This window comes from Dermacentor albipictus, chromosome 4, assembly GCF_038994185.2.
Source record: "Dermacentor albipictus isolate Rhodes 1998 colony chromosome 4, USDA_Dalb.pri_finalv2, whole genome shotgun sequence".
Lineage (NCBI taxonomy): Eukaryota > Metazoa > Arthropoda > Arachnida > Ixodida > Ixodidae > Dermacentor > Dermacentor albipictus.
Genome location: NC_091824.1, coordinates 48,052,353 through 48,078,693, shown reverse-complemented (window position 1 = coordinate 48,078,693; position 26,341 = coordinate 48,052,353). Strand labels below are relative to the sequence as shown.

At 51.2% G+C, this 26,341-nt stretch overlaps 1 protein-coding gene across 2 annotated transcripts in view; it reads right to left on the bottom strand.

Moving 5' to 3' along the window:
• Positions 1 to 26,341, bottom strand: part of LOC135915395 (irregular chiasm C-roughest protein-like) — a 407,803-nt gene that overhangs the window by 193,733 nt on the left and 187,729 nt on the right. For both annotated transcript variants that reach the window (XM_065448440.2, XM_065448443.2), the window contains exon 5: positions 1,929 to 1,970. The gene's annotated coding sequence lies outside the window, so the exon portion shown is untranslated. The remainder of the gene's footprint in view (positions 1 to 1,928; positions 1,971 to 26,341) is intronic.

Here is a 26,341-nt window from a genome sequence, read left to right as displayed (position 1 = left end):
AACCACGGTGGCGACGGCTGGACGGAGCGCCGTCGCTCTCTCGCCCAGTCGCCGTAAACGCGCCTCGGACGCGGTCGACCGTGCTCTGAAGGAGCCCTCGGCGCTCACAGACATCGCCCTCGAAGATGAAGGCCTAGCCTGGCTGACGCGCTTCCGCCTGGCGTCTGTGAAAGCTGTGAGGAGACCAGCCAAGCGGCCTCCCTTGTTCCGGCATGCGAAAAAAAAAAGAAGAAGAAATAGGTAAAGAAAATCGTCTCTGTTGCATCAGAGTGTATCGTAATGTTCGATTTAAGGCGGTTGTCCTTTTTAAATCTCCAACGGTGGTTATCGACTAGGAATCGGAAATGTTGACGGCGATTCTGTCACCCGTTTCTCCGCAAAGAATACATTGTCCAATGCTTAGAGGATAATAACATGAGGTGATATTAGAGACAGAGACAGAGGAAAGGGGAAAGGCAGGGAGGTTAACCAGAGGGGAAGATTCGGTTTGCTACCCTACGCTGGGGAAAGAGGGAAGGGGGAGGTAAGGTGATAACAAAGTAGAGATAAAGAAAGAAATTAGCGTACCGGTGATGTACGCGTTTCATCTCTTCACATTGCTCCTGCGGTTCACAACGCTCGCGTAACGCTGCAACTAAGGTTTATTGCGAACATCTGCTATGTATAGCGAAGTCTGATTGTAGCTGTAATAAAGAAAGCCCCCATAGTTTAGAGATACTGTTTGAATAAAGTCTCTGTTAACATTGCAGCGACGCCGGAACCCTGTCAAGTGGCCGCTCGAAGGTACCGCTAAACATAATAGACACTAAGAAAAATTAGCATACCCAACACGCAGACTCAGCATGCCTTAAATGAGTTCTACGTACAGGACAGCATGGCCTGAGTCCTGCTTATCGTCATAGTTATCGTGCTCACTGGCATCATGCTTAATATAGTCGTGAGAATGTGTTCGCTTTAACTCCAGTCATCTGGCGTAGTGAGTTTGAGAGAAATTTTGTGGAAGTATGTGGTTACGTTCTAGCGATATGTTCGGATGTGTGACGCTCCTGGTTTAATTATTTACTTATCTGGCCCCGATAATTCAAGACAGGAATACAACCGCGTACGTTTCTCCAAAACGCGCCCCGAGAACGCACGGAAAGAGTGCTTTTCTGTAAACATGTATTGTAACGCAACAAAAACACCAGTCCAGGAGAAATACAGGAATGTAATTTTATTTTCGTCATTAGTCATTAGTCAGCTTTAGAATATCGTTCGTCGCCTTACTTACGCTAAACGGAAGTACGTTTGCGGGATGTTATGGTATTCGTCCCTTCAAGACATTTATTTTAACGTACAAGAATGCAAACGTAAGAAGACGTCAAAAGACAGGACGCCGTCTGGTGACCCGAGACAAACGTATCCAATTTAATATAATCCATTACCAATCATCCTGTTGTTGCTACGTGAACGCGTCTCGTTAGGCCTACGGACACCGGAATTTCTGAACGATCACAGAAATTGGACGCGCCATGCGCTTATAACTGGCGTTTCACGTCAGTTTAGAAGAAGCGTCCTTAGAAGAAGCGAAAGCTCATTTCAATTGTTACTGGTGATCAACGATAGTGAAAGGGCTGCCATGACGAGAACCCACGTTGAAGCGGGAGCCATGGGTGTCGCCATGTTCGACAGCGCTACTTCTTAGAGTCCGTAAACATTACGAACTTTAAACTCCCAAATAACATACGTTGTCATAGCGCACGTAAACCAAAGAAAGTCAATAAAGTTCGGAGCATGCGAAGTAAGGACAACGCTATGACTTCACGTACGTCGTGCGCTAACATTTGGTTGCAAACGGTATTTTAAAACTGTCTATTATCTAAGGATATATATATATTGTCAACAACAGAGACCCTACCGATAATAATAACACGCGGGCTTCTACTTACCGAGATAACCAGGTGGCGCCGAAGGTGCCCCGAGTAGTCCTCCTGCAATGTAGCAAAACAACGACCATATTACGAATTATGTAGCGTAAAACCAACATCGCAACGTGGCTATCACGCCTGAACTGCGTAAACTAGGCCCTCTTACCAAATAGAAAGGATCTCCCTGGAGAAAGTTTTACGACTCGATATTTTATCTACAGATGTTTGAGAGAGGTTATATAAGTTTAATGTACAGGGATTTGTTTTCAGCTAAAATCGTCACTTCATCATAGCCGCTCGCTGAAAAAAAAAATCAGCTAATACAGCTAACAAACTAAAGAAATGTGGAGTGATGGAAATGGGTCTTGGTGAAAGCAACTTGAACGCGGAGCTCACAGCAATGCTGCCATAATTTAGGCATCAGAATTTATTGTCACATGATCCGTCAAGCTAAGTATTGGGGACTTTCTTTAAGACACTTATAACGGCCCATAAGCAATTGTTCTTCCATCGCGCTTTCTTTCTTGCATATAGCGTCTTTCTTTCTGCTTTTTATAGAAGCGTAGCACTCGCCGATTTGCGTTCGCTCAACTCAGCGCAGCGTAGTTGCTGCCACATTAATGTCCGGCAGAGTACCCAAATCCAAGATCGCTGTATTCCGAGAACGACAGCCCGAAACTTCAAGAGACGAGAAGTGAAAAATAAGCAGTGAAGACACTTTCGCGCGACAAAAATTATAATGCTGAAATAGAGTAAATATATTCGGTAAAAAAAAAATGCGAAGACCGAAGAACAGCCGCGTTTCCTACCAAAAAAAACAAAAAAAAATAAGGAAGGAGAGTCTGAGTTAAATGAAACGAGAAAACTGCACGAATCACCCGGAGGGAAAGCTCCCGGCAGCCAGAGTCCCGGCCAACCGTGGGCGTTTAGAACGCAGACCCGACGGCCCACGCCGCCGAAGGCGAGCCCTCGCCGACGTTCTCGGTGGGACACCATTCGTCAAGCGGCCCCACGCGCCTTATCTGCCTTATGGGCACACCACGCTCGGTTGCCGGGCCGTTTAAATTGTCAGCGCGGCAGTAAAGACGTTGCGTGCCGGACGAGCGGGCCGCCTTCTCCCGCGCGTGGCCTGCGGTTTCGCCGAAACGCGCGGCCGCGCTCCACAGAGCCTCCTGGACGCCCTCGGGGGACACATCTTCTTGGCGCTGCCGGTGCAGTGGCCCAGAATCATCGCTCTGACCATCTCTCTCTCTCTCTCACTTACACACACATATACACACGCACGCTCCTTCTCACTCATGATTTCTCTCTCCCACTCTACCCCTCTCCTCGCTCACGTACCAACGCTCCGTCCCTTTTTGCTTGTCTCCCTCTCCAGTTTTCTTTCTTCCCTTTCACTACTCCGTCACTCACGCTTTCGGCGAAGAAAGCGCAAGAAAACCGCCAGTCGCCCGCACTCCCAACGTAAGGCGTCAGCCGCCTGTGATAAGGAACGTACAAAGAACTGTGTCGTGTCGGTTAGGAGGAGGGCAGAGAGGTGGGAGGGACACACGCGGACACGCGGAGCCGTAGAACGAAAGCGAAGGAAAATTTATAAAGTGGCCTTGATTTATGCGCCTCGTTTACTGGGAATGAGAGAGAGAGAGAGAGAAAAATGAATTGTATTGCGCGCCACGTGTCTCGTAACGTTCGTCGGCCGTTCTGCGATAAGCGCCGGAGCAAGTGCGGACGGGTCGCCGGCGGCAGCTGATCAATGTGCACTTCCAGTCGACGACGCGCAGCTAAATCGATGCGAGGCGGCGCTAAGCCCGCCGCCGCAGTTATTGGTCTCCTAGCGTGATGGTCACGTTGAACGCCGCCGCGGTAGTTCGCGTCTTTCCTTTCTTATCTTTTTTTGTTCTCTCATTTATTTGTTTATACGAGCGAAAAGCAGCACGATATAAGTAGGACCGGCTGGCAGCGCGCTTTGCGTGAAAGCAGAATAATGCTAGCACTATTAGCACCCGTACAATCATCCCCAATATGAAAAAGAACACCGAATGCGTCTTTGAGCAAGAATCACTCGTGATGTGCGAATTCGAGTATAGCAGTTTAAGATGTAACAAGTCGTAGTCCGAGTCGAGCAATAAGTCCTCGCCGATCATTTTATGCGGGACATTTTGTGCGGGTCGTTTACGCGGGAATGTAGCCACTACGGCCTCCTCAACACAGTTTGGTTTTCTCCATTCCAGGAAGCTAGCAAATCGCAGCGCGGGACAGAATTCATCGACCTGTTGAAGTGTATTCACATTGCGAGCGAAAAGAAAAGCCACTGGTTCCAGGTTCGATGCCAAGACCAGGACAAACTTTGCTTAAACCGAGTAGCTTTCGTTATGAGATATCCGTGTGGGCTTCCTTTGTAGCTTCATGTTACACTTTCGGATTGATTAACATTTTTCTTTTGTCCATTTCATAAAACGTCTTTCGGATTTGTGCAGAGCTGATTAGGCAGAGCACATTTATTCGACTGGCAATATTTATTTGTTTCTCGTTATCCGCCTATTTTCATTATCTTACCACGCAAGAACTCGGCCAACTTGATCGAAAACCAAATCTGTCACCTCGTGTGTCGTGTGGGAATGACGTAGCCACAGACGAGCAAAAGTAACCGCAACCTGAACCCTTGCGCGGTCGTCACCCATCGAAACTTCCGCGTTACAGTCACTCCCAAATCACCCGATCGAAAAGCTGTTTATACCGACGTCGACGCGCGATCGCGGAGCTTGGAACGGTCAGACACTTATCCCAAATTTGGCAGCGCCACTAAACACTCCGAACCTTCCGCCTCGGCGAATTTAAACAGTGTGCTTTATCGCTTTAGTTTCGTTTAGGGCTACCGCGCGCGCGTCGTGAGTTGAACCGAACTCGTTTAAAAGCGACTTCGCGTGCGTCGGGCTAACGAGCCTTGTTAGACCCAGGAAACGAAGTAACTGTTTTCAGCCGCAGGCCACGCTTCTCTTTCACTCTAACATACGATAGAAAGGGAGAGAGAGAGAGAAACGATATCTAACACAAAGACAGAATTTTATTTTTTCTGTAACAGTGATAACGACGCTGAAATAGGATCCGAAGTGTACGGCGAGCGGGCCTACCGGAAAGAAAAGGGCGTCGAAATCTAATCAGGGAGGCGACAGGACGACAGGGGACAAAATAACTGCAAACTCGGAGGGAGCGGCTTCGAAGGCGCCCCCCCCCCTCCCACCCCTCCTCCTGTCGACGCGAGTCGAATTCGCCCGCTAACAGGTAAATTAGCAACCGCACAACACCGGATCCTCGCGCGTGCGAGCACGCGAGCGGCCAGAGTCGAGGCCGCTGCTCGTTTGCGAAAACAATGAGTTTCTTAATGAACGCTTTAACCCGGCCTAGGCGTGCGTGCGCGGTGGACTCCGGCAGGGACGTGATTTATACATGTGCTACACAGTTGCGAAAAAGAAGAAAGGAGATTACGTTAAATGAAAAATGGGATCGGGTGAGATTAATGAGACTAGATGAGAAAATGAGCGTTAGGTTCATTTAAGGACCGTGTCCTCGGGGCAGCTGACACGCATCCAAGCGAAATGTCAGTTGATAGGATTATTATTATTATTATTATTATTATTATTATTATTATTATTATTATTATTATTATTTTTATTCAGCAGCAGTAGAAATAGTAGTAGTAGTAGTAGTAGTAGTAGTAGTAGTAGTAGTAGTAGTAGTAGTAGTAGTAGTAGTAGTAGTAGTAGTATTACTAGTAGTAGTGCACCTGTCCTCTGAAACAAGAAACCTTCCATTGCTAACTTTAAACATACGCTTATAGCTTCTTTTTGGAGGTACTCAGACAAATAAATAAATAAATAAATAAATAAATAAATAAATAAATAAATAAATAAATAAATAAATAAAGCTATCTGAATATATACTTAAGTCACCTTGACTTTGTTATTGTCTACCGCAACCGGATAACATGTCACATGCAAAGCCGAGTAGAAAAATGGCGCCGACTGCACCGAATCGACAGTGTTGCAGCGTCGACCTGAAGACGGTAATGCGCCAAGCTCGGTACAGCTGTAACCTACGAATCGGTTCTTTGCTGCGGGATATGTCGTTACTAGACACCTTTCAGCTAGACTGCATCGCGCAAGCCGCCTTCACGAACTGTCCTTTATTTACTCGTGTGAGAATAATAACTTTAAGAAAGCCTGAGTGCCCGGCTTAGTCTGTCGCGCTGCTTTTGATCTGCTGACTGTTGTACGATGTGGCAGATTTGGTAGAGGCAAGAGAAAATATTAACGTGTCTGTATTATATCATGATTACAACAAAGACGTTCTTTCTAAGCTTTCTTTTTTTAACTCTTGGAATCCACGCATCCAACTGTCCAAAATTTTATTGCCCAAAGAAAGCGACGAAAGCAGCGGGAAGCTAGACTGAGAACAGTGCATTATTTCAAATGGACGAGTGGGAAAATCTCCAGACAGGGCACTTTAAAGACTTACGTTGCCACGGGAAGTATAACGGTTCCTGCGAAGAACATGTCACACCTAAGCCTCAGACAGATGGCTATATAGTTACAGTCGAGGATACAGAAACACCGACGTTGTTTTTCACCAAAGTGCACGGCATTATTGAAGACACACGAATCCGGTAGTCTAAACCCTTCTGGCGAAAAGCGCGGAGATGTATAACTCTCCTGCTACGGATGCTTTACAGTCTAAAGCTACTTTCAGAGTTCAGTTATTCATCACCACGGGAAGGGATTTCAAGCTTTTTAAGATTTAAACGACTTCCTTATTTTTTTCACAGCACCTGCCTTTAGCGCTTTTCACAGGTGCGATGCCACGTCAGGTAAAACTCCGCGCGTAGCTAAACCTAATCTTTGAACTGCACCTTAAGATTTCAAAATGGTAGGAGGAGTAAGTTCTTAAAGCTTGTGCTCAATATAAAGCGTAATAACGTCAGAAACTGCACGACTAGCTTGGGCATGCATCCTACGCATTGTGCGTGAACCACTCGAAAACTGGGTCCCCCAAGCGTAAACAGACGATAACAGGTTCGTTTTGCGCCGCTGGATCCGCCACACAGCAGCGCCGCTATGACATTTTTCTACGGTGAATTGGCGTGCACCGTAGGAGTGTTGTCCTTTAAGATTCCTGTCCCGTTTCCTGTTTTGTACAACCGGCCTTTTCAAACCCCGAGTATAGGTGCCAACACTCGAGCCACTTGTTGTCGTCGTAAGGCGTAGGGGTAACGGATACGCAGCAACTCGTGGCAACAGCCTCGCGACAAATTCTTCGCAGCGGTAAGCAGAACGGGCTCGTTTTCAAGTGCGCCTACGGAGGCGTAGTTGGGAGAACGTGTGCCCGTTAGATGTATTTGCGTTATCCCGTAAAAGCCTCGCCCAAGCTATTCATTAGCCGCGCCTGCTACTGCTTTCACCGGCAAGGACACGGCACACTCATCCGGGCAAAATAACAATTACCGTAAAAGCAGAAAGGAACGGTTGTTGAAATGCACACGTTATTAGAATGTAGTACGTAAGTAGCAAGAGCGCAATGACTAGTGGAACAGGAAGAATGCCCGTTCTTTCTTTGTTTTGTTTTGTTTAGTTTTTTTCTCCGTTCACTTCAGCGCAACCCAAAGCAACGGAATCATTAGTTCGATGTTCGTTATATAAATAACACGACCGGTCCTGCGCAGCGAAAGCGGGGTTCGCCAAATGCGACTCATCAACGAAGCAGCATCGACCTATTTCGAATGCAACGACGCACCGAGAAGAGAAGGAGGGGGGTTCAGACAGTAATAGAGAGGTCGGGGGGGTAACGGGCACGCAATCCAACCCAACTTCCGCGCGCACATACCACGGGCGCGAATCGCTTCCGCTTTTTAGCTCCCGCTTGCTTCCTCGTTTTCTGCCTCTTCTCGGATACAACCGCCACCGTCCACCACCGACAGACGAGGAAGCAGCGCAGTGTCGAGCCAGAGCCGAAGCCGGGCGGAGACATTATTGGCGACCAGAGGAAGAGAGCCGCGCGCGTAGCGACCCGAGCCCTCACCCCACCACGCCACGAAGCCAGCGGTGAAGAGTGGGGTTCAATACTCGGCGGCGCACACACACACGTACACACACACAGCAGCCACTCTGTAGGTATGCCAGGGCGCGCGCACGGATGGGACGCGCGGTCACAAAGAGCGCGTCGGGGGCATGGGCGGTCGAGAGGGGGACGGGTAGGAGGGGGTTTGGCGGAGGGATGAGGGGAAGGCGACGCTGCATCGAACGAACCGCTGAATGGCCTCGCCGTGGGTGTAGTAGCAGAAGAGCACAGCATCGAAAGGCAATGCAAAGAACCTCGACAGGGCAAAAAGAAAATGACGAGAAGAAAACCTCAAACATTAATCACGCATAGCGATAGACGCGCTCAGCCAGAAACGCAAGTTGCCGACAGAAGTCCAAATACAACACACAAACCGCGGCGGTAATAAACAAAGCGCAGGAAGAGAGAAAGACAAGACCGCGGGAAGCGACAAGAAGGGCTCGGTGAAAGCGGCCCCCAGCCACCCTGCAACGGTTCATCTAATGCACTCCCGTGTCCCAAAACTTTTTGCCTAATGCATCCGTCGGGGCGACCGGTTCCTTTGCTGTACGCTCGTCCGGCCCGGCCATAGACAGAGAAGAAGCGGGGAGGGCGGAGGGGGAGGAGCACCGCTCTGTACAACTGCGCACTGGACACGTGGTCCAGGGCGCTTCCGAGGAGCTCGCGAACTTCGAGCCGCCTCTCCTTTGCGGGATAAGGGTGACCAACGTCACCCTCGCCACTCCCCACCGGCGACACCCTCTCCTCTCAGAAATGCGCGGACGCCAGAGCCACGGCGACCTGGCACAAAAGATTTATCCAGGTGAAATGGGCCGGAAAACGAGCAACGGTATACGCCACGCGGATGCACTGTCCGTGCGATCCCACGGTCTCCGGCGGGCGCTCGTCTTTCTATTTATTAGCGCAGCGAATGGGGGCGTTGTCAGGCGCCATTAGCTCAGCGACCCAGTTTCTTACTTTCGCGACCCGTACGCGCTTACGCGTAAGTTCTCTCTGCGAGCGATATTTTTGGGAGGCCATTTCTAGATAACGTGCCCAATAAGAGCGGCTGCAGCTTTTGAGGGAAAGAGTCGACAGCTTTGCGGCATGTGCGAAATCATATGATTCGCGCAAATGGCGTTGTATCGGAGAAAAATTGACGCAGACAGATCGAGCATTTATTGTGCGTCAATCGCAATGCGCTTTCTATACTTCAACGAAATATAAGCAACGCGTCTCGCATAGTTCACCATGTAGACAGGGAAACAAGCACTGAGTGATTACTTTCAAGGCAAATAATTAACGTACACACTTCGCATTTTCAGTAAACGTCACAAATTCAATGACCTCTATTTATATTAGGTATGAAATCACTGCCATTATTGTTCCTCCTAGGAAGGCACGGGAAAACTTCGTAAGCATTTTATATACCGCCTCGACACAAGCCGATAAGGAGAGTTTAACCAATTTCATTTAGCGCTTTATAAACCCAAACACTTCAAAATTTATGTGTATGTCACCCCCAACAATTCCCACTTTTCGTCAAAGTACAAACTTCGTGACCGAGTTTCTCCTTCTTTCTCTTTTTTTTCACAAAACAGTGAAAACCGACATAAAACGTTTTTGATACTTCTAGTCACAATGACAGCTTAATCATAGAACTGGACATCCCTCTCTTTCATTCTTATTTTCCTTTATCCTCCTTTCCTACCTGCTCCGTGTTGCGCCGGAAACCAAATTTCTTGTTCTAATTAACCTACCCGCCCTTGTCGTCCTTCCTTTTTTCTCTCTTACTCTCTCTGTCTCTCCCCCCATGCACACGATTGATGGTCCCCTTTATTCGTTGTGAATGCGTCTTCTCCTGCCTCCCCATGTATCTTTCAAGCATGCGGCAATGTTCAGCAACACTACCTGCATTCGGAAGCCCTGCTAACATGAACTGGGGACATCTTGAAAAACCAAAACAATTTCTTTCGTTTTGACGGGATCATTCTGAACGACAGACAGGCCCGTAAACGCATTGCGGCTAATTAAACGTGGGGCACGTTCCTTTCCACGACTCAAGCGTATACAGAGATAGCACGCGCGCACAACTAACAATGCACGCTTCCACACACCGATACGGATGCACGGCTCTCTTCAGCAGATTTAATTGACCTCCCGTCTCCAATAGCTCACTCGCTTGGGAGTGCTGAACTTTAAAACAAAGAAGCGCAGTGTCGCAACTCTAGAGCGAGACTCCGATCGGCGATACGTGGAGGAAAAAAAAGAAATGCGAACCGACCGAAGATCTTAACTTATTTTGCAACAAGACGAATGCCCCCAGAAAGAAAGGCAGAACTTGGGTTGCTTCGCGGGTTAGCGAAGCTGAATAGACTCGACAAGAAAATTAAAGTTCGTCTCTAGCGATGCCAACTGTCGCGCACTCCAAGCTTGCCGACAGCACCGAAGAGCCGAGCAACCTTTCTTTGAACATCGGTGCCTTTCAGGCGGTCGACGTCTTTCAGAAGATTGGGGGGGCCAGGAGGGCGGGGAATGAATGTCTCCGGCGCATGCTAATGAGCATGCGCTGCGGCGAAGTCATTCGAGGAGTGACAGTGCGGCGACGTCCGACGACATTCAATGGGAGGCACACCATTCAAGACGATGGGCGCGACAAATAAAAAAGAGGATCCGGCGCGGTTGAAGGAAGAGTCGTTCTCTGATCGGCAATATGTGGGGAATGCACTTGCGGATGTATACCGAGTCGGAATATAAATGTCGGGCGCGCAATTCACGTACACCAGAGCCGGCTATTCGACGCCGAAATTACAAAGCTATGAAAGAAAGCTTATTCAGACGCTGCATTTGTAACCCGGTATTGATACAGCACGTGGAATTACGAATGATGGTTGCGCGACCTCTTGAATCGGGAAATGTGCAGTTACGTAAGAGTAGGAAGCGCCCATTTGAAATAAAACGAGACAAATATATTGTGCCACAGAATACTTATTGAACCAAGGTATAATCAGCGTCTGCTCATTTAGAATGATCCGCACAGATGTAATGTACATGTTTCCCCAATTTCTGGACTCGGGGAAATGAAAACGAAAGTAACAATAAAGCTTGGCGAGCTCACTTAGGATGAAAAAGAAAGCAAGGAAGGAAGAGTGAGTGCTACCAAGATCCTATGAATGCTGATACACGATAAGTTGTGGGTCAGATGACGTAGCACATTTAACGGTGTACCGAAACGATGACGGTAGCACGAGGAAGGAAAAACGCGACACTGCACGTAGCCGCAGGAGCGAATTAAAGAAAGAAACAGGGAATAACGCTAGCTGACGCGCTCGGAACCATAAATCTGTCCTTACAAACTGTAATGTGCGTGGTGCCGTCGACGGCGATGACAGGGCGCGGCTTCACGCGCGGCGCGACACAGCTGTCGAGACAGCGCACCGACGATGGCGTCGCACCAGCCCCCGAGAGCGTACGCACACAGAACCACCCGAAAGAGAGCAAGAGAAAAAAAAAAAAGGAAACGAGGCGTCGCGCAGATTTCGTGCACACGATAGCATCGACAAAACGGGTCGTCGATGCACACTCTCGGTTAGGCTGGGGAAGGGGGGTGGAGGGAGGGGGCTGGAAAAAAATAATAACCGCGAAATAGTCACTCGCGCGTTTTGACCGTCGACGCAGAGAGTTGCTGCGAGGACAAAAGTTGCCGCGACTGCACGCTACAGTAGCAAACGCAGCTTCTGCTCCGCTTCAGAGCTAGCCACTGACATATATATATATATATATATATATATATATATATATATATATATATATATATATATATATATATATATATATATATATATATATATATATATATGGACGCCACCGCACGCCTGGGGACGCGCTCGCGTGCGCCTTCACCCGCCAACTTTCACCTTCGCGTGGAAGCACAGGCCCGCGTAGAGTGCCGGGAACACAAAATGAGCCGCCGAAGGAAGCTGTCCTCCCGCTCCGATAGCGCTGCCAGGCCGGCCGTGTGTGCGCGTGCGAGGTGAGAGAGCGAGCGGGAGGGAGGGGCGATTTTAACAGCCGGGCGCGCGAACTCACCGGCTCCGCGCTGCAGGCGCGTCGCGTCGCCTCCGCCGCTTTGTCACTCGTTGCCTCGGATCTATTTATCGTGCGACGCCCACTCGCGCCGTTCCAGAATCCCGGGCCTCCGGAAGAATGCGCGCAATAAGAAAGGACGGCGCCCACGGAGAGCCAGACTAACAGAGCCAGGAAGAGCTCGCGGCAGACTCGAGGTCCAACCCCCTCCCCCCCCCTCCTCCCCCCTCACGGCGGGCAGCAGCAGCACTGTTTCGGCGGGTGCCCCGGGTGCGGGCACCTTTTCTTCTCCCGGATCGCTGACGAAGCTGGCGGAGAAGAGACGAGTTGGGTGGGCAACACAGCTTCGATTTTCGTCCCCGACAACGGGTGCTGATTTCATTTAGGAACGCGGAGAGTTGGAAGGAAGGGGGCGGAAGCGAGGAGGTCCCGCTTTCCGCACGCGGGCTCGACCGAAAAAACAGGCGCGCAAAGCGAACCGGGAAATCGGTTCTTCGCGAAGGTACCCGCCCCCTCCCCTTTATTATTTTTTTTTAAATTTTTAGTTCGACGAGTCCGTGGTGCTGGCGTGCGAGAAATGATGAGAGCAACGCGACTGTTCGACATTTCTGGACAATGGCACACTCACCGGAACGTCCGTCGCAAGGGAGCCGAGGTTATAAAGCGCGCGCTGTAGAACTGAAATATTCAGTACATGGTGGGAATCTTGGCAGGAAACGAAACACAAAAAAAAAAGATGCAGCACAATGACGACATATTGGCAACGTCAGCCACACTTGGATTGAGCCGCATTGTGGTGGCTTTCTTATCCGACACGTGACTTGCATTGCATAGCGAGCCACAGGGAGCGCTCCCGCAGTTTCTGGTACACCGCGTTTGCACCCCCGAATCGCCCATCAATCCACAGAAGACCGAAGTCTAAGAAGCCAGGCTAAGTAAGGAATCGAACAATGTTTCTCCATCTTCAAACCGAGTGTACGTACGTATTTTCGCAAGCGCAGAACGGGGACGCTCTATGCACCTAATCAACGATAGTTCCTCAAACATTAAAATTATGGGCTTTTACGTGCCAAAACCGCGATCTGATTATGAGGCACACCGTAGTGGGGGACTCCCGAAATTTGGACCACCTGGGGTTCTTTACCGTGCACCTAAAACTAAGTACACGGGTGTTTTCGCATTTCGGCTCCATCGAAATGCGGCCGCCGTGGCCGGGATTCAGTTCCTCGACCTTGCGCTTAGCAGCCCAACACCATCTCCACTGAGAAACAACGGCGGGTCCTCAAACACCGCTGGAATGTCGCCCGAATTGTTACAATCCCACGTGAGCAACCGGTAAAAAATCACCATGGCGACGGCAGGAACACGTTTCTTATGTATTTACGTACAACATTCCAGAATAGAGTGTTCTCTATAGTCCCCATGGAAACGTCCCTATCCCCAAGAGAAACATGCGCGGTTATAGCGTTCGAAGATTGTCATTGATCACCCTTTTTATTTGTGAAGAGCAGTAGTTTTCGAAGCAATCAACTTACCCAAGACATCAGGTCAGCCGTGGATCAGACCATATTATCATAACGTGTAGTAGTCGAAATGAGTGCGAGAGACCACGTTTTTCTTTAATTTTTTTTAGTAATAATAGAAAAGGCTACCTTGCAGACTGCACACGCTAGACACGGTGTGTTGCAGATACGTCTACACACCATACTGCACGGTTTAAGACATCACTCTTTCTCAGGTCATCCGCTGTATATTATCCCACGTATACGTTGTTTCTCACAAGATCATCATTGCTATTAAGTTTTGTCACTGCGCAAGATGCACCTCTGTATCCGAAACTTCTAAAATGGTGTCTTCTAATCAGATTTCGCGCGCGACACAGATACGGTTTAACTCTCTCGAGAGTATGCGAGCACGAGCTATCATTCTGCAATGTAAAGCTACGTATGCATCAGTAACATGGCCCACGTATACTCGACTCGCGATTTCAGGTTCGACAACCGTGCTTGCCCCAACTGTTGTGATTTTATAGTCCCTCGTCTCTCTGGGAACAAGTTCGCCCAGACGAAGAGACAGATTCTAATCAACACGTTTGACGCGGCTTCCTCGTCGCCACCAGCATAGCGATCGACAATGTCCTGCAAGGATGGTGCCTTTCTCTCCCCCTAACCCTCCTTTCCTCCTCGCTCTGATTACGCTACTGAAAGTGAACAATGCCTGTTCTTCTACGACGGGGAAGTCCAGACATTGAACAGTCGAAAGAAAAAAAGGACTTGCAGGAAAAAGAAAAGAAAGCGCCGTCACACGCCCGAGGATTTCCCCCGACTTTCGGGCGTCTCATGAGCGATTGTCGAGCTGCGTGCCAGGGGATGAAGACGAATAAGGTCGACAAGGAACGAGGCTTTCCCGTCCAGCTCGAGTCGATGGCGCCGCCAGACCGAAGCAAGGCGGCGGTCACGTGATGGGACACCACTTTGCCTGAAGCGCTGGGCGGGCGGGAGGAGACCCCGCACGCACTTGCCGCCACGAACTGCGGGAAGCGAAGCCACGCGATGCAGCTTTTTTGGAAGACGCGCTAATACGTCATCGCTCACCTCCCCGCCTGCGCGCGCTGTGAAAGTATGTGTGCACGCGTTACACCTTGGCCGCAAATGAAGATGCGTGGTAATGGCGTGCGAAGGAACCACGCCTTTCTGTCTCTGTCTATAACGCCTGAAGCGTCGTTTCCTTCTCGTAGTTTTTATCTACGTATTTTTCCACAATAAAAGAGGTGCATCGAGCTTGTGATATTTCATTATATAGAGGCGTATGCCGAAGAGTGATCGCATTTTTCTTCTTTCTTCAGGTGCGCTGGCGCTGCCTTTGTAGAGCTAGCACGCGTAACATAAAAATAATTTCATCGCTCTCGCTTTGGTCGTTGTTTCAGTCTTTCTGCAGGTTTTTTTTTTTTCGCTTCTAAAAGAATATTTTCTAGTACCTAGCGAACGCAAGAGAACTATAACTAGATACATGGGCCAGTAAAACTAAACGTTGATCAAACGAAAACCAAAAGCACAAGAAAGCAACAAGTTTTGTTTCGTTTTTACAAAAAAATTACAAGCCGGGCGAGTGAGGCAATACTCCGTAGCGAACGGCAGAGGAGCGGCGACTTGATCTAAAGGGAAACGTCTTTGCTCACAGAGTCCCCGACAACGTGCCCAAACATATACGCACCTTTTAATAACGCCCACACATTATTGCCCTTCACGCAGCCTTGCCTCGAGCGGGTCGCGAGCCAGCGTTAACCACACGTCGCAAGGGCACGCTGTAAACACACTAAGGTGTCGTAAAGCCCTTATTCACGCTTAGCGCTATAACACCGGAGCCTGCAGCTGGCCTATATGCCGCTTCGCGAAACGAGGCCGACAGCGGTGAAGCCATCCGTCGGCTAGGTCGTACAATGTTGCACGTCAACAGGCCACCCACTCCCGCGTTCCGCGCGCCCGCAGCGAGCGCCGGGGCTGATCTACGAGCTCTCGGCCGTCGCTCGGCTGAGGTCCCGCGTCCCCGGACGCCGTCTTGGCCGCGCCGAACAATACGGATTCAACAAGCGTCGACGCCTTCGGAGTGCGTCCCGCAGCTGTCAGCGAGAAATGATTTGAGCGGCGAGAAAGGCAAACCGAATAAAGTAGGAAAGAAAAAACGATGCCCTCGGTGAAAAGGGAAAGTTGCGCGGGCCAAAAAGAAAAACGGGGAGCGAGCGGAGTTGAAAAGCAGCGGACTCTGAACGGTGTCGCCGGCAAGGGGCCACGCGTTGCGGGTATACACGGGACACGCGTCTAAATCTAGTCGCTGACGAGTCGAAAAAAAAATGTATGTGTGTGTGCGTGAGAGACAGAGAGAGAGAGAGAGATGTAGGCAAGAGAGTTTGGGAGAAGGTGCGCGAGAGGGTGAAGTGAGGAAGAGCATATTATGAGGCGACCCTAGCAAGACAGACAGACAGACACACCTCCTCCACCGGCACCACCACCTCCTCCACGCCCTCTCCGGAGCACGCGGAACAGCGAAGGAGCTTGTCGCGGCTGGAGCAGAACGAGAAACACATCACAACCGGGCTTCTGTTGACAGTTCGACCAGCAGCGTGCGCGACGCGCGACCCGCGCACGCCTCTCAATCGCAATCTGGGCGTCGGGGGAAAAAAAAAAAAGCGAGCCGCAGCGGCCCCGACAAAGCTGGACGCGCAGCGCCTCTGCGATGAATAATACATGGCGCTCGAAGCGACGCCGGTGCCGACGACGACAACGATGTGAGAGGAGAACGTGGGAGTGAAAGGGGGGCGCGCTACACCGACACCGCACGCGGGTACACGGGTACAGCAGCGGTGGTGGCAGCAAGATGGTGCGGAGAGGAGAAGATAACCCGAAAGCGCGACACCTCCGGTGCGAGTGGCATACCGAGCCTGAATGCAAACTTTCGCATCAACACCCTTTCCTTTCCAAACTGCTCCTCGTCGTCGTGCTCCGCGGGAAGGGAGAACGGCAACAACAAACACGCCGAGCGCGTGTCTTCTCCGCGCGGATCGCGCTGTCCGAGACGATGCGTGCACGAGACATCCGCAACCCACTCAACGGTCTGCTGTCCTGGTCTTCTCGGTGGTTCCTCCTTCGGCACTCCTCTTCCGAGGCCCGCGAAGGAGGGGGAAAGAAAAAAAGACGGCATTACGACGACGCGCCAAAGGGGAAACGCTAACGGGTACGTGTACGAATACCGTCCGTCCGCTGTGGGGCCCTCAGTTATTCATGCCTCCCTTCCCCCCTTCCTCCGACACTCCACTGCGGCGCAAAGGTAAAGAAACAGCGGCGGCGGCGGCGAGCCGCCGGTGAAGTACCTCCAGGAGCTGTCTTGGCGAGTATGTTTCGTGTATTCCTGAAGGAATCAATGAGATTTGAATATTGACTTCTTCGTCTCGTCGTTCCTTTTTTCTCTCTCTCTCTCTCTCTCTCTCTCTCTTGGTCCCGGTATCTCCTTGGGGCTTCGCTTGAATTCTGCGCTGGTTCCCGGAAGGGAATCGCGGATATGCTTCCTAATCAACGCCGAGAGGAGAACACGCGTTGCCTCTCTCTCCTTTTCCTTCTCCCTCCAACTCTGCGCGGGGCCCCGTTCGCTTGTCTTCTCGCCGGGAAGGTCAGGCGCGAAGCGAACGCGTAAATTAGCACGCTCGATAACGCCGTCAGGAATAACAATGAAAGAGCGTAAGTTCGGGAGTCGAGACTCGTCGTTTGTAACGGAAGTAGGAAGGAGGCGAAGACCGAGGGGAAAAGAAAAACGCCTTCGCTAAAACGAATAAACGGAAGTAAAGAAGGGAAGTTGTAATAAACTTGGGACTTCTTCTCGGAAACGCAAAAGGGCGTGTAACATTTGCGAGACGAAGGCGGGCCGCGCCGATCGGAGCGTTGTACGTGGACTGTGTTCAAATCGAAGCCCTACATTTGGGGCGCAATTTTCCCCGCTCGCCGACGATTTGATAAAGAAGCCCCGGCGAGGCGACACAAATCGTCGAAGGGCGGAGTTTATTCCCTGGTCACAGGTCGCGGTTAAGGCAGCCGCATAAAATATAAGTGAAGAGCATCACGTGCCTAGCAAGAAAATGCGAGAAAAGTCGAGAAATTTGTTAACGCTGTAACAGAAACCTTCATAAACTTCGATGAGGTTCCACATAGGTGCCAAACAGTTACATTGAGCAACGTTAAACAATAAGAGGAGGAAAGATATTCTGCTCGATGCTTCGCAAGTGACTGCTTCTTACGGAGCACCGCGCGTTTCGCTTCAATTCCAGTCCATTGCCCAATGATGGGCGAAGGTGGCAAGCGAACGGACAAAAGCGGAGAACGAGCATTAGCACGGCCCGACGCGATGTGCGTAAGTACGCATAAGGAAGGAAGCAGAACCGGTGGCAAAAACAAAAGAATAATAAAAGGAAATCGCCGAACCCTTCTCGGCAGTGTGTTCGTGAGCTGGGCGCCGCCGAAGCAGCCGTCGATAGATACAAGCGCGAATGAAGCGAACGGGAAGGCGATAGAGGGGGACGCAGACTGCCATTTCGGGTTAGGGAAGCAGGGAGGCGGGTTGAGGGGGAGGGCGAGGTTTCTCGCTTGTGTGTGTGAGACAGAGAGAGAGAGAGAGGGAAAGCGGTGGCCCGAAGATGCAGTGGACGCAGCGGGGCGCACTCGAGCCAAACGAACCGAAAACACCGTTTGTGCGTCCAACGTCGTCGTCGTCGTTGTCTGCGCGCCTCGACTAGCGGGCGGTGTGCGACTAATTTAACCTCCTTTCTCGCTCGCTCGCGCAGCAAAGCCGAAGGCAGACAACGGCACGAGAACTGCGCCGAGAGAGAGAGAGAGAGAGAGAGTGATCGTGAAGAGGTAGAGGCGCGGAAAGAAGGCGCAGGACGAAAGGGTAGAGTAAGGGAAATTGAGGAGGCTGAGGGAGAGAATATGGGGCCACGCTCGCAGAAACCGCGCGCCAGCAGCCATCGGAAGAGGGGGAGGAGGAACGAGCGAGCGGCTCATCGAGCACGCGAGAGCGCATTTCGACGGGCAATAAAAGCGCATTCTCTCGCAGATAGCGGAACCCGAGCGAGGCGAGCCCCGGCGCATAGTAGTAGTAGTGCGCGGGGAAGCAGGGTCGAAGGTGTTCGCGGGGGGCACGGCGGTGGGGTTATAGTCCCACGCTGCGCCCCTGGCTGGCAAACGTCGGCCGGGCGTTCCGGGGTCAATTGGCAACCCGTTCGTCCGACGCCGGCATGAGCGCGTACAGCAGTTAGGGGGAGGTTCCCGGGCCCGTTTCGCGTAGGCCGAGCTCATCTGCCTCGAAACGGCTGTAAATCTTCGCGCCTCACTTGAACTGCCGAAAGGGGAGCCACAGCGGAGCGTCGTTCTCGTGCTATAGGGAGAGGAACTGGGAAACCGCGTATTTCTTCTTCTTTCTCGGCGCGGTCGTTCTTGGGGCCGGCGAGCTCTCTCTTTGCTTCCGCATCCCCTTATCAGGCCTCCGTGGTGTGCATACCACAACCCGTCTCGGTGGTCCTCCATGGCAGCGTTTATGGAAAAACCGATTGCGAGGCGCGCCGAAGGCGCGGATTGGTCGGATCTTGGCGCGGAAGGTTTGCGCAGGTCGCGGCTGCAGACATCTTCCTAAAGGCTGCCGCCTGATCGCGAAGGGCTTTTTTTCGCGGAGAACAAGTTACCCTATGTACGGAAAGCGGCTAGACTCCCAAAAAAGCTACATTGCGCTTTAAGGGCTCGTAAGTATTACAAGCCGAGCTTAATGACTCCGTAAAATTTCGTTGCCGGAACCGCTAAAACCGCGGGAGCGATGGCTCGTGGTAGCATCCGGAAGTATGGTACCTTGTCACAAGTTCCCACAACGTTCAACCGTTATACATGAAGCCTAGCCCTCTGAAAAAATAATCCAGAAAGCGGTTCTTTGATATCTGAGATGGATATACTATACTACTGGTACTATCGGCACTATAATGAGGCGCCGAGCCTCCGTCAGTAATGCCGCTTTCCTGGGTTTCGCATGATTTGTAGCCGAATGGCCGACATCGGAGTTCCGTCAGTTACAATATTGGCGTCAGAAGCCCGCCGTGGACGAGGGTAACGAAACACGCACATTTCAAACCACCGTTTCCATCGCACCAAAATAAATAAACAAATAAATAAACAAATAAATAAACCAATAAATAAATAAATAAAAAATAATAATATTAATAATAATAATAATAACAGAGCACCACCGGTCGTCGTATATAGCAGAGCTCTAAAGCGATTTCACTTTCGCTGCCCTCCACATACCACAAGTTTTTTTGTTGCGGAAGTAGCGGCAAGAATGGGTTCTTTTGTGCTCCGCAGCTCGCAGGCTCACGCAGAACCCACGGAAAGGACGCCGAAGCCTCCGTGTTTCCATATTTCGACAGCGCCGCAGCGAGAGAGACAGCTCGCAGAGGGAGAGAGGAGGAAGGGAGTGCACGCATTGCGTTTCCACGGCGATGCCAATATCGCTCCGCCGTACGCCGTCAGTGCGCCGGCTCGCATTCTTCAGTCGCCGAGGAACGCGCGAGCCCACGTCGGAGGATTGCGGCGGCGACAGAAGCTATCATACGCGGGGAGATCAGGGCCGAGCGGAGGATGCATGCGGGAGGGAGGCGGACAGGAAGGAGGCTGAGGATCGTGGAGGCAGGAGGGGTGACGGCTGAGCGTGCAGCTCCTATATAAAACAGCCGCGACGTACGACCGCGCAGCGCAAAGAATAAACGACAAAATAAATAAAAAATAAACAAAGCACGACCACGCTCAAAGAGAAGTGGACAAGCGGACGCAGTGCATAACGCATGGACAGCGCGCTGGCGGGAGGCTGCTGGCTTGTGTGACACGACTACTACGACGGAAGGAGCTTGCGAGCGGCTCTGTCGAAGCGTGCCCGGCCTCGTCGCGCTGGGCTGCTGGCAAGCGGGAGTGGGGGAGGGGGGGGGGGGAGGAAGGGGGGCGGCGTGTGGCCTCCCGCTTCGAGTAGGGGCTTTATTGGCCGCTTGCCCGGCTCTCGCAGCGAAGACGACATAGAGAGATGCGTCGCAGTGAAAGGGGCCCGCGCCTTGACCCAGTGGAGAACTTCATTACGGAGATGAGAAACTATCTGCGCTCGGCGCGGTACAATAACGACAATGGTGGCGGGGGGGGGGGGTGCAGTGGACATAAGGAACGGGGAAAGACGACATAGGTCGGCGCATGAGCCCAGCAGGAAACGGCAAGACTGCGCGGCCCGTTTCCGCGCGCTCCTGGTAATCGTGCAGCGTGGTCGCAGCAGGAGATCAACACGCTGGACACGTCCGGCAAGAAAACGATGCAAATTGTTTCCCCTTGACGAACCGAAACATAGTACCGTCATAGAAACGTTACCCCACTCTACTTTCCTAAAGGATCAACCGGCTGCTGTCTTTGATGTATAAAAAAAAAACTAAAATATGGGGTTTTACGCGCCAAAACCACTTTCTGATTATGGGGCGCGCCGTAGTGGGGGACTCCGGAAATTTGGACCACCTGGGGTTCTTTACCGTGCACCTATATCTAAGTACACGGGTGTTGTCGCATTTCGCCCCCATCGAAGTGCCGCCGCCATGGCCGAGATTCGATCGCGCGACCTCGTGCTTAGCAGCCCAACGCCATGGCCACTAGGCAACCACGGCGGGTTATCTTTTAAACATAGTTTCAACGAAACAAATTTCAACTCAGCAAACGCAGTTCGTATCGGTTCTCAAGAACGTCCACTAACACGGTTAGTGGCGGTTGGGCGCTTTCGGAGAAACCGCGGCAAGCGACCACAAATAAACAACGAACGAATGCGTCCATAAACTTAAAGGAAACTCGAGAGCGCGAAAGACGCAAGCGTAACGGAAACGATACCGCATCCTTTTGTTCAAAAGCGACGCAAGGAGCAAAGTGAACAAGCTCCTCGTTTAGTGGTTAGCAGTAAGCGTCTTGTGTGCAGCAAACAGAAGGAGCAAAAACCGCACGAGTGCATCCGGCCGAAGTCATCATCATGATCATCAGCCTGGTTACGCCCACTGCAGGGCAAAGGCCTCTCCCATACTTCTCCAACAACCCCGGTCATGTACTAATTGTGGCCATGCCGTCCCTGCAAACTTCTTAATCTCATCCGCCCATCTAACTTTCTGCCGCCCCCTGCTACGCTTCCCTTCCCTTGGGATCCAGTCCGTAACCCTTAATGACCATAGGTTATCCTCCCTCCTCATTACATGCCCTGCCCATGCCCATTTCTTTTTCTTGATTTCAACTAAGATGTCATTAACTCGCGTTTGTTCCCTCACCCAATCTGCTCTTTTCTTATCCCTTAACGTTACACCTATCATTCTTCTTTCCATAGCTCGTTGCGTCGTCCTCAATTTGACGCAACGAGCTATGGAAAGAAGAATGATAGGTGTAACGTTAAGTAAGTAAGACGCGGCCGAAGTAAGACGCGTTTATATTTTCCCATCCATCACGGTCGCGAGGCACGCAGAAATGATTATTTCTTTAGTTTTATTTATATTTATATCTTATTTTCGTGCAAAGTGATGAAGTAGAGCTTCCAACCTTTGAGGCTGGTTTTCGACGCGAACTGTACAATTTCGAAACCTTTTAACTGGCTCGGAGGAGCCTGCGTCCAAACATTGCTGCCTATAAACACGTCACGCGCAGCAAATGACAAATGCTTACTGCCATGTGCTTCTTTTCTGAGAGCAATAAATGTTTTTTCACCACCAGCACCAGCAAATGCAAGGTGGCGGTTTCGAGGTGTGTTTCGCGAGTGAATATGTCGCGCCCGAAGGCCTCTGCAAAGAATCCCGACTATAATATATATATATATATATATATATATATATATATATATATATATATATATATATATATATATATATATATATAGAGAGAGAGAGAGAGAGAGAGAGGGGGGGTCCGGCCGGAGCCCACTTGCTACACACGAAAGGAGGCAATCAACCAGTCGGTAAACGCAAGCATTCAAATTTATCGAGTGCGAGGAAATTCCAAAGGTGAAAATTGCGGGTTCCGTTCCGCGTTGCGAAGGGAACGCGCTCTATTAGGCGGCACTCATCAAGGCGACATCAAGGCTTGTTGACAGTGAACGGAGGGAGTCTAAAAGGGGTCGGTTCCGTATCAGCGGCAAGGAGAGAGATAACGCGAGAGAGAAAGAGAGAGGGCCTCCCTAACGGACACCTGGTACGTAACTGCCACCTCATTTGGCAGCTCTCGGAGGACGCTTCGATAGTCGTCACTCATCCCCTGCTATGGGATTCCGCGAAAAGGGAGATCGCTGACCTCTGCTCCCGAGTAACTGTAACGTATGAGCCAGCCGTGCGATCCGTCGGCGCACGAAAGGATCGTTAAAACGCTTCCGTCGCTGAGGGCAAGCGCGCGTGGGTGAGGCTGGCGCGATCGCGCCCCGCCGAAGCGAAAGTTAAGTAGTGATCAATAGCTGTCGAAAAAGGGATGTCGCTGAAGCCAATGTTTCGACACGGTGACTTGTCTTAGCCAGGGAAGCAAGTACAGATGGATCACCCTCCTATAAGGGTCGCGTATACCTGCGCGGCGCACCTTCTGAATAGATAGCTTTCACGTGACGTCACGGACGCAACTGCTCACAGTGCGGCAGTGGTTCTCTAACATGACCCAGTGACCGAACGATATCCCCAGTAGACGTTATCTTCTTCTTTTATTCTTACCGCCCCCTTTTCCCTTTCCCCAGTGTAGGCTAGCCAACCGGGCTCAGTCCTGGTTAACCTCCCTACCTTTCCTTTATCATTTGCTCTCTCTCTCTCGCACTCTCTCTAACATGGCGACTAGGATTGCGTCAGTGCACGCCATCTATACTAACATATTTATCAGAAAGCAACGATGCGGATAACTGTGTTCTTGATTATAGGTAATGAAGTTATGCTCACGCATACGCCCCACGTCACTGAGTGGCGACCTCCGTAACGTTTGCGGCTGAAGCAAAACCACTGCAGCGAAACCGTTACGCTCGCGCGTCATTCTTGACCTCGATGCCGCTGAGGAATGGGTAATCCGTGGGGCTGCGAGATGTCAGAAACGTGTTAGCAAGCGAGAAGCAAGGTGTGACCGCCCACTGTCGGGACCCGTTGCGGTTGGTTAATTCAAGCCGACACACACGCGCACACACACACACACACACACACACACACACACACACACACACACACACACACATGCAAATAAAGTGATGGATCGGACACAATGAGATGAACGACACGTGGATAACCTTTTGTCTCCGTGTATTAATTTTTTCTTGCGCTGTATTTCTCCCTTCAATTCACGCCAGCTCCCTTAACTCTCAGTCATCATAATGTTAACATATTTGCCGAAAGCTATGTTATGATGGCGAGCAGATTATGTCTCGCTCGCTCTCTTAATATTTTCCCCGCTCTCTCTCTTTTCAGACCAGCCACAGAACGAAAAAGGAAAGCAAGTAAGGCGCCAACTATACTTCTTCCGCGACATTTGCGCAATATCCAGGGAAATCACAAATCGCATTACGGCGGCTTTCAGACTCATCACAGAACAACCGTCCCTTTCGCTTATCTGTTTTTTTTTGTTCCCGATGATACGGCGACGGAGCGCGAGCCGTGCCCCTGGCGCGAAGGCTAAAAGAGATAATCACTGCCGTCTCCAGCGATAGACCAATCTTTTTTTTTTATTTCTTGCTCCTAAAATAAGTTGCGGAACCCATCGGGACTCCCGGCTCATCTTATCTCTTGCGAAGGGGAATCCGAGCAGCAAAGACGTGCTCCTACACTCGAAGCGCTAACGTGTAAAGTGCACACAAACGCGACACGCCGGTTGGTGCAAGAACAAGCAAGCACGCAAGCAAGCAAGCAAACAAACAAAAAAGGATGGCGAAACAGGGTGCAAATTGCAGGAACGCGAAGTGGCATCTCGGAGCAAGAACGCAACCCTACAAAACACGCGTACACTCGGGTGAAGAAACATATATATAAAGAAAGAAAGACAGAAAACGAGAGCCAAGGCGGGAGACTCATTGGATCCGAAGAAATCCAAGTACGACCAGCGCCAATCGTCATCCGTTCTTATTGGGGCAAACCGTGGGGCGGCTGGTACACTGGCGAAGCCGTTTCTTTTGCTTTCCCCTCGGACGCGTCCCGTGGCACTCACGCGTACACTGCATTTCTCATCAGAGCCTTCGCGAACCCCGGCTGGCGGTAGCGGTGGACTGAGACGCACCCCCCCCCCCCCCCCATCTACCCTTCAGAAACAACAACGACTGGAGGCCAAAAGATGGAGGCGAGTTCGGAGGGCGGAGCGTCGGCGAGTGTAGAAGCGGCACTGCGGCGCTCTCTTCGAGCCGGTCAGCTCTCGTACGCGCTCGAAAAATAAATAAAATGAAGCGAAACACGCGGAACCGTAACAGCGAGGCTTCTGCGTGAGCGAGGCTTAGTAAGGGACGACCGAAAGAGCTGCTCGTTTTTCTCGTAACTTTTTTTTTTTTTTGCGCGCGATTGGAGCAATCGTAAGCAAAGTTAGAGGCATAGGAGAGAGGAGACTTTTCTGCAAGAAATGTGAGATTCGAGAGACTATAGCTAGCCAACAGCGGCGACCCGTCGAACACGACCGGGAGTGTACGCGGAGACGAGGAGAGGGAGGTTCAAGGAGGCAGCATAAACACACGATGTAAAATGAGAAAGCCGAGACGAGAGAGAGAGAGAGAGAGACAAAAGAACAGGAGTGGTCAAGACTGTACCAACGGTTCGAACAGTGCAGCATCAGCGATGGAGATTGACAGGGCCTTCTGAGGAAGAAGGCGAGGTAAGCCAGAGAAATTGCAGGCGGGCTTCAATCACGAGTGCATCGTTGTTGCCTGCATGCCCGCCTTGCACGTCTGTCCGTTCCTCGAGGTTTCTCTCTCCTTCGAGCGCCCTCCCCCTCCCTAGGCACCACGCCAGCAGGCGGCGGCCGGCAGCCATCGCTTGAGGAAAGCCGCGGGTCAATGAAGCCCGCCGCCCAGCTCCCCGAAACCGTGGGGCCCCGTCGGCCGCCTCACGCTTGCTCGCGGCGCCGGGAGAAGGTGGAGCGCGGCGACGTTTCTTCGATAAAGTCGCTCCCGGGCTTCCCAGATGCAGGCCTCGGCATGGGTCGTAACCCCCCCCCCCCTTCCCTCCCTGGCCATGCCCCCGGTAGCACCCGCCACATATGCGCCCCGGGGGTCGAAGCAAGGAACGGTGGTGGCATGGCTCCCGATTCGGCCCTGTTGTCGGCACTGGACGATGCTGTTTTTACGCATAGCTTCTCCCGAACGCCTAGCTCTCTCCACCCCTCCTTTCCGAACCAGGCTCACAGTCGAGGTTCTTCCGAGATGTTTCTGCAACGTTATGCTCGCTTCTGTGGTTTTGAAGTGTGCCGCTGATAGGCACACGGTTACAGGTTCGACACCTGGTCTTGTCGGCTGCGTCGCTCCAGTTGGACTTGCATCTAAGAGTTAATACTACATACCTGCTTGTGGAATGCAAAAAAAAGTTATCGTGTACCGCGCTCTGTAGGTGCGCGTTAAAGAACCCGAGGTGGTACAAATGATTCCTGAGGACTACCTTCTTGACAGTTTCTCATAGCCTGAGCATTGCCTTGGCACGTTGGACTCTGTCGATTCAACAATCGAACGTTCTTTATTTT